The sequence below is a fragment of the Drosophila ananassae genome, unplaced genomic scaffold (genome assembly GCF_017639315.1).
Source record: "Drosophila ananassae strain 14024-0371.13 unplaced genomic scaffold, ASM1763931v2 tig00000121, whole genome shotgun sequence".
In the NCBI taxonomy this organism is placed as follows: Eukaryota; Metazoa; Arthropoda; class Insecta; order Diptera; family Drosophilidae; genus Drosophila; species Drosophila ananassae.
The window spans coordinates 257157-270953 of record NW_025319120.1 but is presented as its reverse complement, the minus strand read 5'-3'; the positions used below and the strand labels follow the sequence as shown (position 1 = coordinate 270953).

The 13797-nt window shown below is 46.4% G+C and overlaps 1 pseudogene; it reads left to right on the top strand.

Annotated features, from left to right (window-relative positions):
• The first annotated feature begins 2939 nt into the window (after positions 1 to 2939).
• LOC116655251 lies at positions 2940 to 13361 on the top strand (annotated as a pseudogene).
• The last annotated feature ends 436 nt before the right edge of the window (positions 13362 to 13797 follow it).

Here is a 13797-nt window from a genome sequence, read left to right as displayed (position 1 = left end):
ATTCATGCCTTCTCTGACGCATCGATAAGAGCCTATGGAGCCTGCGTCTATATCTTTTGCAAATCTGCAGAAGGTAGTAAAGTCTCATTGTTGACTGCAAAGTCGAAAGTACCTTTCGTTGTTGCGGGTCGGGGGGCGACTAGCTAATGCTCCTATTTCGTACGATGCCAAGTTTCCATTGTTGTTGACGAAGCGCTCTCAATTTGTTCAGAGCTACGTCCGATACTTGCACGAGTCGAATTTTCATGTGGGTCCACGAGCACTGGTGAGTCTCTTGCGACAGCGCGTTTCGATAGTAAACGCGCAGGAAGTCTGTAGTCAGATAGTGCGGTCATGCATACGCTGTTTTTTATGCAAGCCTCATCTGATGACTCAACTCATGGGAGATTTACCCTTAGATCGAGTTCGTGCTCTCTTGCCGTTTTTGTTTGTTTTGCGTCCAAGGCGTCCATTTAGAAGTAGTTTCCGATTTGTCAACTGATTCCTTTTTATTGGCCTTCCAAAGGTTCGTTGGGCGCAGACCGTGCACTGCGACAACGCGACGAACTTCGTCGGAGCGAGTCGCCACTTCGCGGCACTGCTGCACCAGATCGAGAGCGGAGCGGACGAGCTGCGGCAATACGCATCAAAAAAAGGATGCGTATTTGCGTTCATACCGCCGCGGGCTCCGCACATGGGCGGACTATGGGAGGCAGGTGTGAAGTCTGCAAAGCACTTACTCCTACGAGCGGTGGGCAGCGCGAAGTTGACCGCAGAGGAGCTGCAGACCGTCCTCATTGGAGTCGAGGCCGTCCTGAACTCGAGGCCCCAGGGCGCCCTCAGCCAGGACCCAAGCGACGGCGAGGCGTTGACTCCCGGGCACCTATTGACAGGTGGGCCGCTCATCGCCCCACCAGCACCGCGGACCCCGGACCAGCAGGGTCTAACGTGCTTGCTGCGATGGCGGCTTGTCTCGTCAATCAAGCAAACGTTTTGGCAGCGTTGGTCCCGGGAGTACGTCTTGGGCCTACAGGCGCGGTCGAAGTGGCAGCGGGAGCAGGAGGACTCCAGGAAGGGCGATCTGGTCCTGGTCGCCGAGGACAACCAGCCGCCCCAGCAGTGGATCACCGCCAGGGTCGTCGAGACTCACGCCGGCGCGGACGGAAGGGTCAGGGTCGCCGACGTCAGGACTAGTGCAGGAGCAGTCTTCAGGAGAGCAGTCCACAAGCTGGCGAGGTTGCCAGTGGTTGAAGCCTGATGGAGGCCTTCAACGGGGCCGGTGTAGAATTAATGTAGAATATTAAGTTTGAATTTTATTGAAGTCTAGTATAAGTTAGTATAGGGCGGAGCGGGAGCGCAAGAAAAGCTTACTTGCGCTCTCTCGTGAATTCGGCCCGCTTCGCCGCAATAGATAAGCTAGGCTTAAGTTCTTTTGATAGAAATATATTCGAATTTATAAAGTTGAACCGAGTGCACGAATTTCTCGTAGTTGCTATATTTAAATTTTACAGCCACCCTTTTGTCTTTCGGTTTTTCGCGCCGAGATAAACTAATCTCAGTAAACACAAGCTGACTCGGATTCCTTGGATTCCATTCCAAAGCGGGAGTCTATCGCAAATTCCTTGAGCCGAGATGCCGGATTTTGAAGAGATTTGATTTGACGACGACATCACATGCACCAAACTTTGCGGTAGGTCGGCGGAGTCATTTTCATCCAGGTAACTCTTCATTTGTGATCACAAACTCTGTGATGGCCATTCTCACGTGATAAACTCCTGCCCAAGGTTTTTAAGCTTGTCGTCTAAGGATCGATTAGGCAAAGTTATGCAATTGGATTTATGCCGTAAGTGCCTTGGATCCGGGCACCTTGCAATGCAGGCCTCATAGTCTGCTGCATTTGGCTGGCAATTCACCAGCTCAAGGCCAACACCCCTCTCCCGAGGTTTCCACATCTAGCGGCGCTGTTTTTCGTTCAGCGCCCGCCGCCGTCAATTCTCTCATCGCTAAGGATCGTTTTGGTGATGTGGTGTTGCTAGCCACTGCCAATATTCTGGTTAGGAACCGCTCCGGAGTTCTACTGCCCTGACGAGCGCTGCTCGATTCTGGCTCGCAGGTGCATCTAGTCACTTGAACGGTCACTTGACGGACCAGTTGCAGCTGCGGAAGATAAGTTCTCCGGCAGGGTTCTCTACACCTGGGTTTTCTGCGCAAGTCAGCTTGCAATCCCAAAGCTCTGACTACTCGGCACAATTAACTGCGATCATAGCATCCAACATCACTGACTTTCAGCCACATTTGGACATTGGACGTCAGCTCTTGGAGGCGCTATCGTTGCCTCGCTCTCTCGCGGTATCTCTATTATTCTAATTCGGTCGGCAACCCTACGCAGTCACATACATATGTCATATGTTCTATATATAAACCAAATCATTTAAATAAATCATACATAGAAATCTAAAGGTCCTGGTTTTTTATTACAGCCTAGATTTGGAACATTAAATAAAGCTCCCGAAAATGCTCGGTAACTGAACACAGGTTAAGTAACACAACTAAATGAAAACACTATGAGGATATAAATAGAGGGAGGCAAATTATTCACTATAAATCAAAATACAAAAAGAAACAGAAAAATAACACGAGTAAATACCGGAGCTAGTGATCTCGGCGTCTTGCCATATTGTGGAAGAACTCCTGCGGATGTTTTTCCGATTTGGGCCTTTCATGGCTGCGCAGAATCTGCCCTACAGTTCTCTTTAATCTGGACAATTTAATTTGGACAAGTTTCTAGCCCTCCAGGTTCGCTACCCTCTCCCGCATCAAGGCACTTGCTAAAGGTACGCTAAGGAATAATCGTGGGCTGCTATCCTCCCATAAGTAAGGTTGAAAAGCTGCAGAGGTTGCGGTCTTGTCTTCGGGACTCAGCCTTAGGGTTCGTTCCTTCGAAATCTCCAATTAGAATTATGTCATACATCATTGTCCATGTGCTCCTTCAAGGATTGGACACAGCTACCCAGAGCAAGTGGGAGGAAGGTGGAATTTTGACCTTCTTCCCACTTGGCTGAAGGTGGAATTTTGACCTTCTGCCCACTTGGCCTGATGGACTACTTGGGAGTCGATGGCTGAATTATTGGAGCAGCGATTTTAGAGTACTGCAGGCTATGGATGCGGCCATGGATTCCTACGCGCCGGATACTCATATGGGAAGACGTGGAGTTGCAAATAATAGTAGATCGTCCTTAAACATCACTAATTCTCATTCCCCTGCCTGTATATTATGTGGTGGTGGTCCCACGTAGTGTCTGCATATTATGGAAAGCTAAATCACATATTTCACAGTGTAATCTATTTATACACATAATCTATTTATCTATTTATTTATACGCAGGTCGAAGTAAAAGCTTAAGAATGGAGCATGTAACAATGTCTTCGGACTTTGGGTTCTAAGCCTGAACTCTGGGAAGACTTGGATTTTTAGGGTTTCTGGTTTGATTGCGCTTTTGGGATCCATGTATTCAGGTGTCTAGTCGTTATTTGAATTAAATATTATCTTTTTCGTGATGATTGCAATTAATATGGTTATTTTTGGACAGGTGAGAAGACCTTATTCATTGTCTGTTAAATTGAGTTCTATCTAAGCTATTAAACTTCATATTTCTCCATTTTTCCACTTGCCTGCTCGTCCCAAAGGAAAATCAATTAAAAATTCATTAAATTTGATTTCGAAGGTAAATAATTTTAGAGCACCTTATACATAATTTGTGCCGAGCAAGATAAAAAGCTTTTTCCCCAATCGCTGACCCAAACGGATTGTCTGCCCCAAACATGTAAACTTTTATAAGTCCTTTTTATGCCAGTAGCCCGTTTCCATGCCAACCGAAAAAAGCATCAGAGTAACCTTAGGATTTATGTTACTAATATTTTTTGTGTCTTAGAAGGCCGTTCATTTTAGAAAGTCTGTAGACCGCTTTGAAAATATTTCCAGAGCTCAGTCTGCCTCTGACCGACAACGTGTGAACATATATTTTTATTTCAAACAAAAAAACATTTTTATTTTCTTATTCAATTTTTTATATTATTTATTTTACTTTATTTAATTCATCAAGATAAGCAATCACATCCAGATATTCCGTTCAGTTCTTCCGAAATATTTTGTATTTTTATTGGCTCTGAATTGGGTAATCTAATGGGTTCCGAGGTTTCCTCGCTCTTGTCATAATCTGAGCAGTTACGACTCTGACATCCTTTCCTCATTTTTTTTTTTATTTATTTTTTGTATTAAGGCTTAGTTTTACGAACCAATCGTTAATCCACTCTAGGATTCAAAATTGCTTAGCAAAAAAACACAAAAAAGGCGGGGAATATATTTTGGGTACTTCTAAAATAAATCATATTATTTTCTTAAATTTATTTCCTTTACTTATTTTAATGTTAAATCGCTGAACATCCAATTATTCCCCTTGAGATCTTCAGAGATATTTTTATTTTACAATAACTACGAGCCATGTCTTTCGGTTTTCAGCAGATACGATTCTGTCATCACATTTTGATTATCTGATATATATATTATCTAGCAATCGCCCTAGGAGTAAGATACCTGGGCGATCTGCCTTGTTTTCTTCTTTTTTATTTTTCCAAAGCAATCAAAACTTTTATTATTTTATTTAGTTTCCTTATTATACCCTTGCAGAGGGTATTATAATTTTGGTCAAAAGTTGTACCTTATACCTCACCTTACCTTATTTATTACTTATAGTTATACCTTACCTTATTTAAACTTATATACTATACTCATAATACTAACTCGAATTTATTCCCGCGATTCGAGCCGTAAGTTATGCGGCAGGCGACCCTCTGTCGGTTGGGCGGGAGGTGGGGTGTACGTATGCAGTAAGAACTGCGCGAAAAAAAAAAAATAAATAAAGTATATAAATTCTTGATCAGGATCACCTCCTGAGTCGATATGAGCATGTCCGTCTGTCCGTCTGTTTCTATGCAAACTAGTCTCTCAGTTTTAAAGTTGAAACTTTGCACACACCCTTCTTTCCTTTGCAGGCAGTATATAAGTCGGAATGGCCGGGATCGGTCGACTATATCCTATAGCTGCCATATAACTGATTGATCGGAGATGCCATAACTTCGTCGTTTTTCAAGTTAGAAGGATGGGATTTTTAATGGATGCCTCTTTGGTCAAAATATTTCGATATGCCAAATAATATAAGATGCGGACTGCGACTGTAACTGCAAGGGTATATAAACTTCGGCTCCGCCCGAAGTTAGCTTTCCTTCCTTGTTTTTTCTTTATTTCTATTTTTTCTCCAAGTTGTTCCTTAACTGATCGCCAAAATAATGAAGGTTGGGACCCTCCTCATTTTACTCTACTTTAATAGCAATCCCTAATTACCCCTTCCTACTTTAAAAACTTTAAATAGCTAATGCCTGTAAAGTTATCACATCAACACTTTATGGGCCCCTTTTTAATGACGTCACGTGGTCAACTCCCCCTTTAACTTTAATCCAATAAAACAGAGCCTAGACAAAATAAAAGGGTGAGTATGGCGGTTTAAGGTGGAGTAAACCATAAAGGTGTCACGGGTGGTAAACTTTTTTTATAAAGTTTTTTTTCATTAATTCAATATGTTAAATCCAATCTTTTGTTTATTCATTTCAAATGGGACCTTCTCCAAATACCCTCCATATAACGTCACTTATTAAATTAAAATTAAAATATATATTCAAAATAGGTTATAACCATAATGTGTGATTGTTACCCGCAGGTTCTGTGGGAAAACAAAAATCCTGAACGCACTTCTTGGCAGCCGAGTCCGGCCCTAGTCCGGCCCGTTGCAAGATGGTGTTTTGGGATGGGAAGTGGGGAAGTGCATCAGTAGGTGCTACTTTTTAGAGGCGGCAACCCAAGCGCATACGGTGCGATTACTCGCTAGATGTCCGGGGCTATTTATTTGACAGGAGGAGCCCTGAGGAGGGTCCTGCTATGGGATCTTCGGCTTATTACAAGACAAAATCCTTGCCTTCATAGTTATTGCCAATGCAACAACGAAAAGGTAGGCCTAGGCTCAGAGATTTTGTAGACTTGGGTTAACAACCAGACTTTTTTTGAGCTTTTAAATTTATTTTTGACTTTTGTGCTCTTGAACTATCAACAATTTGCATTACACAATTTTTTATTATCGACAGAATTACATTCGACAGATAAAGGTAAGCTATATGAATTTACTACCCGAACAATCGTGGGCTGCAATCCTCACACAAGTAAGGTGGAAAAGCTGCAGAGGTTGCTATCTTGTCTAAGCGACTCAGCCTTAGAAGCAGTTCGTTCCTTGGAAATCTCCGAAGAGAATTATGTCATACATCTGTAACGAACTTTTTTTGCTAATATTTTATAATATTTAATAATATTTTAATATATATACAAATGCCGCGACTAGCTCACAGAGTTTTGGGGTACGTTCCACCGAATTTATAGATTCGACGTGATTGCCCGAGCTCAGAAATAACACAGTATGCTTCGTTTAAAACAAATCCCCTTTATTATGCTAAGTTTACAAAAAGGGTGAATCTTACCGGCCGCTTGGCTCAGCCGACCGACCGCTCGTCCTCCCGTCCCGTGTGCCAATACACACGGCCTCCCAAAGCTTGCGCCCGGCAGGTCGTATGGTTTTGGTGCCTGGCGCCGAAACGGCTCACGGTTCCCTTCGTTTGGACTCACGAGCTCTGGGTTGCGGGGCCTATGTTGTTTGCTGTTGTCTTCTTCTGCTGCTGCTCCCTCGTCGTCGCGGCTACTCCCTCGTCGTCACTGCTGCTCCCTCGTCGTCGCTGCTTCTGTTGCTGCTCATCCGTTGCGGGTGCCGTGGACCTTTGGTATCTTTGGCTTACCGTGGATGCCCTTTCGCCGTGGCCGGCAATTAATCAGTGTTAACAGACCGATCGGCTTACCTCCCAGGCATACGCCAGGCAGGATATGCTTTTCCCTGCTTAGCGGCCGGATCAGGGCACCAAGGGCCTACCTACCCCGCTTTGTCGCGTTCGTCACTCGCCTCCAAACACCTGCGTGCATATGCCCCGCAGGATCTATGGCAGGCCAGAGGTTTTGCCGTCGCGTCTCCGTTAACTCCAGGTCTTACGCTGTGCATTGGCCCCAGCGCCTGGATCAGGATTCTAATGACTCTCCCGGGGTGTCCCTGCTTGGTTTGAATGTTGGGCCTGAGTTCCCGAGCTGGCTATCCCTTTCTTCACAGGATCACACCTGGACTTATTGATCAGGAACCGACAAGGCGTACGCCAGGCCAATCCGTCGCTATCGCCAGGATACCTGTCGTGTCCGGGAAAAACCTATCCCGACTCGATTTACCCTTGGGCTTCGGTTCCGCCGCGGATCCTTGATTCTGTTCCCACTTGCTCCTGACTTCTATTGCTTGATTGACTCGCGTGCCGCCGCTGGACATACCCACAGGGGGTCCTTTGGCGACTGACTCGCAGATCGTTCACACTCGCTCTAAATACTCCACTTGAGACTGTCGGACTTACCCACGGGGGGTCCTTCAGCCTATACTCCAAATTCCTCCAAGGAAACTTTCCCGCTTGAATGTCAGACTTACCCACGGGGGTCTTCCATTCAACTCTTCCAGCTTCCCTAGAAGACTCGGTCCCGATTTGCTCCTTATATAGTGCCAGAGGCACCCGTTAATCCTTGCAAATCTACTTCCTGCCGTTAATCTTTCGCTCATTTACTTTATCCGTTAGCTTTGTCCTCGGCCGCATCATTCACCGCCTTCCCCGCTCTCTCCTATCACCTTCGAGCGTGGCCGCGGAGGCCGACCGGGACCGTTACGTTCCACGGTGATTCCTCCTCCTCCTTCTTTCGTGCCCGACGCCGTGCTGGTTCCTCTTGCCCCTAAACAAGAGGAACCAGCACGGAATTTTTTCTAAACACAGCAGCGCTGGCCCATCCGACGCTGCCGTGCTGACTTGCTTGTCCCCCCCCCCCCCCCCCACCACGTTGGTACCCCTCTTGCCACCTGTCTTGGCGTGTGGGAGATCTAACACTTCTCCCCTTCTTCGGGAACTTCAGGTGGATAATTTGTGTGGCTACCCTTATCCACCTTCCCCCTTCTTCGGGTGATGTTAGGGTCGTTCCCCTTCCATTTCCCTTTTGTGCTGTTCTATGTGGAGTTTTTCCTTCCGATGTATATTTTATCCTTCATCCTTTTTTCTAGTATCTTTTAATTTTTGTTTTTTTTTTTGTCATGCATTTTTTTATATTTATTTCCCATGCATATTTTTCATATTTTCATTTTTCTAATATATATAGTTTTTTGTATATTTTTTTTTATTATACCTTTGCAGAGGGTATTATAATTTTGGTCAAAAGTGTGCAACGCAGTGAAGGAGACATCTCCGACCCTTTTAGGAGTTTTAATTTGAAATTTATACCCCCATCCATCTTAAGTTTTTTTTCCGACTCCGACCCGAAAACTCCCCTGCCAGACCCCGCTCCACCTTCTTCTCTTCCTCCTGGCCTCTTCCTCCACTTTCTGTCACAGCTCTGGCGGCCAGTTGTGCTCGGGCACCGCTCCTCCGTCTCCTGCCGATTCCGCTCTTTTGAGCACCGGCCTAGGAGGCCTCTACTCCGGGCAGGAAACTTGCCTCTCCAACCTCGGCCTCTCCGTCGGGGCCGGCCACACCCATGGACCTCGCGTCCATGGCTCCTGCTCCTCCTCCTTCTCCATCTGCTCCTGCGGGTGCGGGGTGGGTGGCCTTGCCGGCTGCGACTTCCGGCTTGGCCATTCCCGTGGCCCCGTTATGCTTCTCAGTCTCGCCTCCAGCGCCTCCTTCCTGGCCCACCGGCCCCGCCGGGTGGACCTGCTCCGCTGGCACCTCCGGCGCGCCGCTCTTCGGAGTATTGCGGCACGCCCTGCAGCTGCCTCCGCCTTCCATTGACGGACCGCTTCTTTGGCCATCTCCTCGGCCAACCTTCCTCTGGCTCTTGTTAGCGCCAGGGTTGCGTCCTTCTCCCTTCTCTCCTGGCCCCCTGGGCTATCACCCGGAGGACCCTCCTTGTGGCCTGGAGCCGCCCGACGTCCCATCCTGGCAAGTCCAGTATCTAGAGGTCGCTTTCGCCGGAGGAGACTACTGGCGAAGCGTGCGATGACGTCGTGTCCATTGTTTGTAACAAACTGTTTCTGCTATATTTTGTTCGCAACAAATGCCGCGACTAGCTCACAGAGGTTGAGGGTACGTTCCACCGAATTTATAGATTTGACGTGATTGCCCGAGCCCAGAAATAACACGGAATGCTTCGTTTCAATCAAATCCCCTTAATTGTCTTTACTTTACAAAAACAAGAAAATCTCACCGGCTGCTTGGCTCAGCCGACCGACCGCTCGCCCTCCCGTCGATCCCTGATCCCCGCTCCGGATTGGTGCCAATAAAGCTTGCGCCCGGCAGGTCATGTGGTCTTGGTGCCTGGCACCGAAACGTCTCACGGTTCCCTTCGTTCGGACTCACGGACTCTGGTTGCGGGGCCTGTGTTGTTGCTGATGTCTTCCGCGCTGACCTACTGCTGCCGCTGCTCGACCGTCGCCGCCGCTCCCTCGTCGTCGCTGCTCTTCTGACGCTGCTGCTCCTTCGTCGATGCTGCTGCTTCCTCGTTGTCGCCGTCGCTCCCTCGTCGTCGCCTCTGCTGTTGCTGCTCCTCCTTTATGGCTGCCGTGGACCTTCGGAATCTTTGGCTCGCTGTGATGGCCCTTTCTCTGTGGCCGGCACCTAATCCGTGTTAACAGATCGAATGTCTCACCTCCCAGGCATACGCCGGGCAGGATATGCTCCTCGCTGCTTAGCGGCCGGATCAGGGCACGAAGGGCCTACCTACCGCACAGGACACGCCCTCGGTCGCGTTCGCCACTCGTCTCCAAACACCTGCGTGCCTACGCTCCGCAGGATCTATGGTAGGCCAAAGGTTTGGGCGTCGCGTCTCCTTTAACTCCAGGTGATGCGCTGTGCATACGCTCCAGCGCCTGGATCAGGATTCTACTGACTTTCCCGGGGTGTCCCTGCGTGGTTTTACTTGTGGGCTTGAGTTCACGAGCTGGCTATCCCTCGGGTTACAGGATCACACCTGGTTCCGTCGTTGCCGCTACTTCACCAGGATACCTGTTGTGTCCGGGAATAACTCCACCCGACTCGTTTACCCTTGGGCCTCAGTTTTGCCGCGGATCCTTGATCCTTTCCCCTTGCTCCTTGCTTGACTCGCGTACCTCCGCTGGACTTACCCACAGGGGGTCCATAACCTATTAAACGAAGATCCTTGCTCACTCTCTTTAAAGCCCGCACTTAAGACTGTCGGACTTACCCACGGGGGTCCTTCAGCCTGTACTCCTAACTCTTCAAGGAAGCTTTCCAACTTGAATGGCAGACTTACCCACGGGGGGTCTTTCACTCACTCTCCCAGCTTCCCTAGAAGACTCGGCCTCGATTCGCTCCAGGGGCCCTCCTTATATAGTGCCAGAGGCGCCCGTTAATCCTTCCTGCCGTTAATCCTCCGCTCCTTCACTTTCTCCGTTAGCTTTCTCCAATCCCGCCGTCTTTCTATTGGCGGGCTTTCTTTATTGTCCCTCCCCCGATTGCCATGCCGCGATCCCCCCTGGACATTCAAATGCATTTCTGTGTTTTTGTGCATTTTGTAAACACAGCTGCGCGGTCGCCGGCCGCTTCGTTCCCCGCCGTCCCCGCTGTTTCCTATGACCTTCGAGCGCGGCCGCGGAGGCCCGGCCGGGACCGTTACGTTCCACGGTGACTCCTCTTTCGCCCTCTTCCGTGCGCGACGCCGTGCTGGTTCCTCTTGCCCCCTCTGCTGCAGTGCTGACTTGCATGTTCCCCCCCGCTGTTGCCCCTCTTGCCACCTGTCTTGGTGTGTGGGAGATCTAATCTCCTCACAATATATATGAAGTTTAGCATATAATCATTTTCTCATCGCTGTTGTTAGTCGCAAGCCGACTCTTCCCGGCCGCTCGGCTTTAATTTATTTTTGTCATTAAGTTAACGAGCTTTCGCCCGTCCTATGCTAAAAGGCGGGCCCACTTGTACTCTCTATCTCAGTGCATACGCATTCTAAATCGGAACTTTCTAGCACTCCATTTCATATGCAAACAAAATAAACATTTTATAACGTTGTGAAACAAATAATTTTTTGATATTTTGGAAAAAAGGAAAAAGTCATTGAAAAGCCTCAAGGACCAAACACCCAGATTTCAGCAAAGATTTTTTCATAATAACGGATGGAAGTAAGCAAGCGTGTGGAGCGGTTTTAACTCAAAACAAAAATGAACTCCAACTTCCAATTGATTATGCATCTAGATTGTTTACTAAGGGTGAAAGTAATAAAAGTACAACAGAACAAGAATTGACAGCAATTCATTGGGCAATAACTTTGTCGGGTCAAGCAGCCGCCGGAAAGAAGTTTGGCCGGCAATAATTTATTGAGTTCGTGACGTCACTTTCTTTTATACTTATGTTCGCGTCGCCCGCTCTCGTGCATTCGATCGGCCACCTGCATCTGCCGTCATGCACTAGCGTTTGTCTCGCTCTCTCTCGGGCTCTCTCGATCGCTCTGCAGCATCAAGCGTTGAGCCGCGCTCCCGCATTTGTATTCTAATTCGGTCTTTACCACCTCGCAGTTGCATCTATGCATATATCACTTTGTATAAAGCTTTACTGTCAGCTTTACTGTAGACACTTTACTGTCAAGACTGATCATAGACCTTTAATTTACCTGTTTTCAATGATTAATCCAAGCTCTAAGCTAACGCGCATGCGACTTGAGCTGAAAGAATATAATTTCACTGTGGAATATCTGAAGGGAAAAGACAACTATGTAGCTGATGCGTTATCAAGAATAACCATCAAAGACCTACAAAATATAACTAGAAATATCAATAAAGTCACTACAAGATATCAGAATAGACAGAAAATCCGCGCGAAAAATAAAGAAAAAGAATTGCCTACGCAATCTTTAGATTCAGCTTCTAGGCCCAACGTATATGAAGTCATAAACAATGACGAAGTACGTAAAGTAGTGACATTGCATGTAAAAAATATGTTATGTTTATTTAAACATGGCAGAAAAATTACTGCAAGATTCGATGTTTGCGATTTATGTACCAATGAAATTTTAGACTTAGGTAAATTTTTTACAGCAATATTTAATATCTTCTAATCTAATAGCAATATTTGAATCTTTTATTCTGAAGTACGGTCCAATGAAGACGTTCTTTAGGGACATGGGAACAGAATTCAAGTGATTCACTAACAGAATACAGTGATATCCGGTAATCTTACCGAATATGTCACTGATGACGAGCTCCGTGAAATGTTCAACCCTTTCGACGAAATTGGAGATATATTTTCAAATGTGGACAAAAAACTTAAAATTCTTTAAGGTTGACTACCATATAATCAATAAAGAAAGAGAAAGCCCAACTCCCTCTTGACGGTTCAATGAGGAAGGGACAGCAATTGTGTGTCCGTTTCGCTCCCAACGCTACTTATTTCGCTTCTCAATCTTTGAGTTATAAAGAAGTCTTCTCCGCCACGGGAACGACTGCCACCTCCGTACCGTTCTTCCATGGTGTCATTGGTCACCTGGTCATTGAGGAAGGGACGGCAATTGTGTGTCTGTTTCGCTCCCAAGGCTACTATTTTGCGAGTAAGAAACCTTACTCCATTTGTGTCCAACGAACTGCTTTACAAGTCATTCGAGATTTTTGAGCCTATCGAGCGGGCTAGCATCACAGTCGATGACCGCGGAAAGCATATCGGTGACCGCATTGTTGGGTTTGCTAATAAGTCATCGGCTAGTGCTTGTCTTCGTGAAACAACGAGAAATGTTTCTTTTTGACTAGGTCACTTCGACCCAGCCTGGTAGAACCGATGGAGGTTAATGGCGATAATGACGGGTTTCCGGAGAAGGCGTTGAACAAGGAGATGCCAGAGTTCAACAATGAACGTAGCATTGGTTTCAGATTTGCAGATATCAACTCGATAGAGCATAAGTAAGGATCGCGATGGAAGCAGTTACATGATATCTACAAGAGTAAGCTTGGTGATATTAATCGCGTGCTTAAAATGGAAGAGGAGAAGTTAGAGACTACAGGTACGAGTCAACCGATAATTAAGGTTGACTACCATATAAACGCCGAGAAAGCCCAACGCCCTCTTGACGGTTCAATGAGAAAGGGACAGCAATGGTGTGTCTGTTTCGCTCCAAACGCATCTTATTTTGCGAGCAAGCATTGGTCCAAAGTAGGTCCAGCAAGGCTTCTCAATCTTTGAGTTATAAAGAAGTCTTCTCCGCCACGGGAACCACTGCCACCCCTCCGTCCCGTTCTTCCATAGTGTCATTGGGGCCACCAGGGCCACCTAAACTTTGGCCACGGTTTCTGTTTTCACGCTGCTGCTGTTGAATATGTGGTTTCCACCACCACCTCCTGAAATATGAGATTAAAAACTCCAATTTACTTGAAGAAAATTTTGTTTAACCACCTATAATAATTTCAATAAAACTATTTCGAGTTTTTCCTTAAATCCAAAATTAAAACATGGTATGATCTACTGATTTCAATAAGAAAATAAAAATCTTCCATAGAAAAATGTTTGGGGAAAAATCTTAGAAGACCAAAAATTAACGTAGAAAATCTGAGATTTCAACTTTGGATGAGTATTCCAAAGATATGGTAACTGCTAGATACCATTTTTTAATTTTAGTTGGTACACATACATTTCAAAAATGATATGTACTGGATA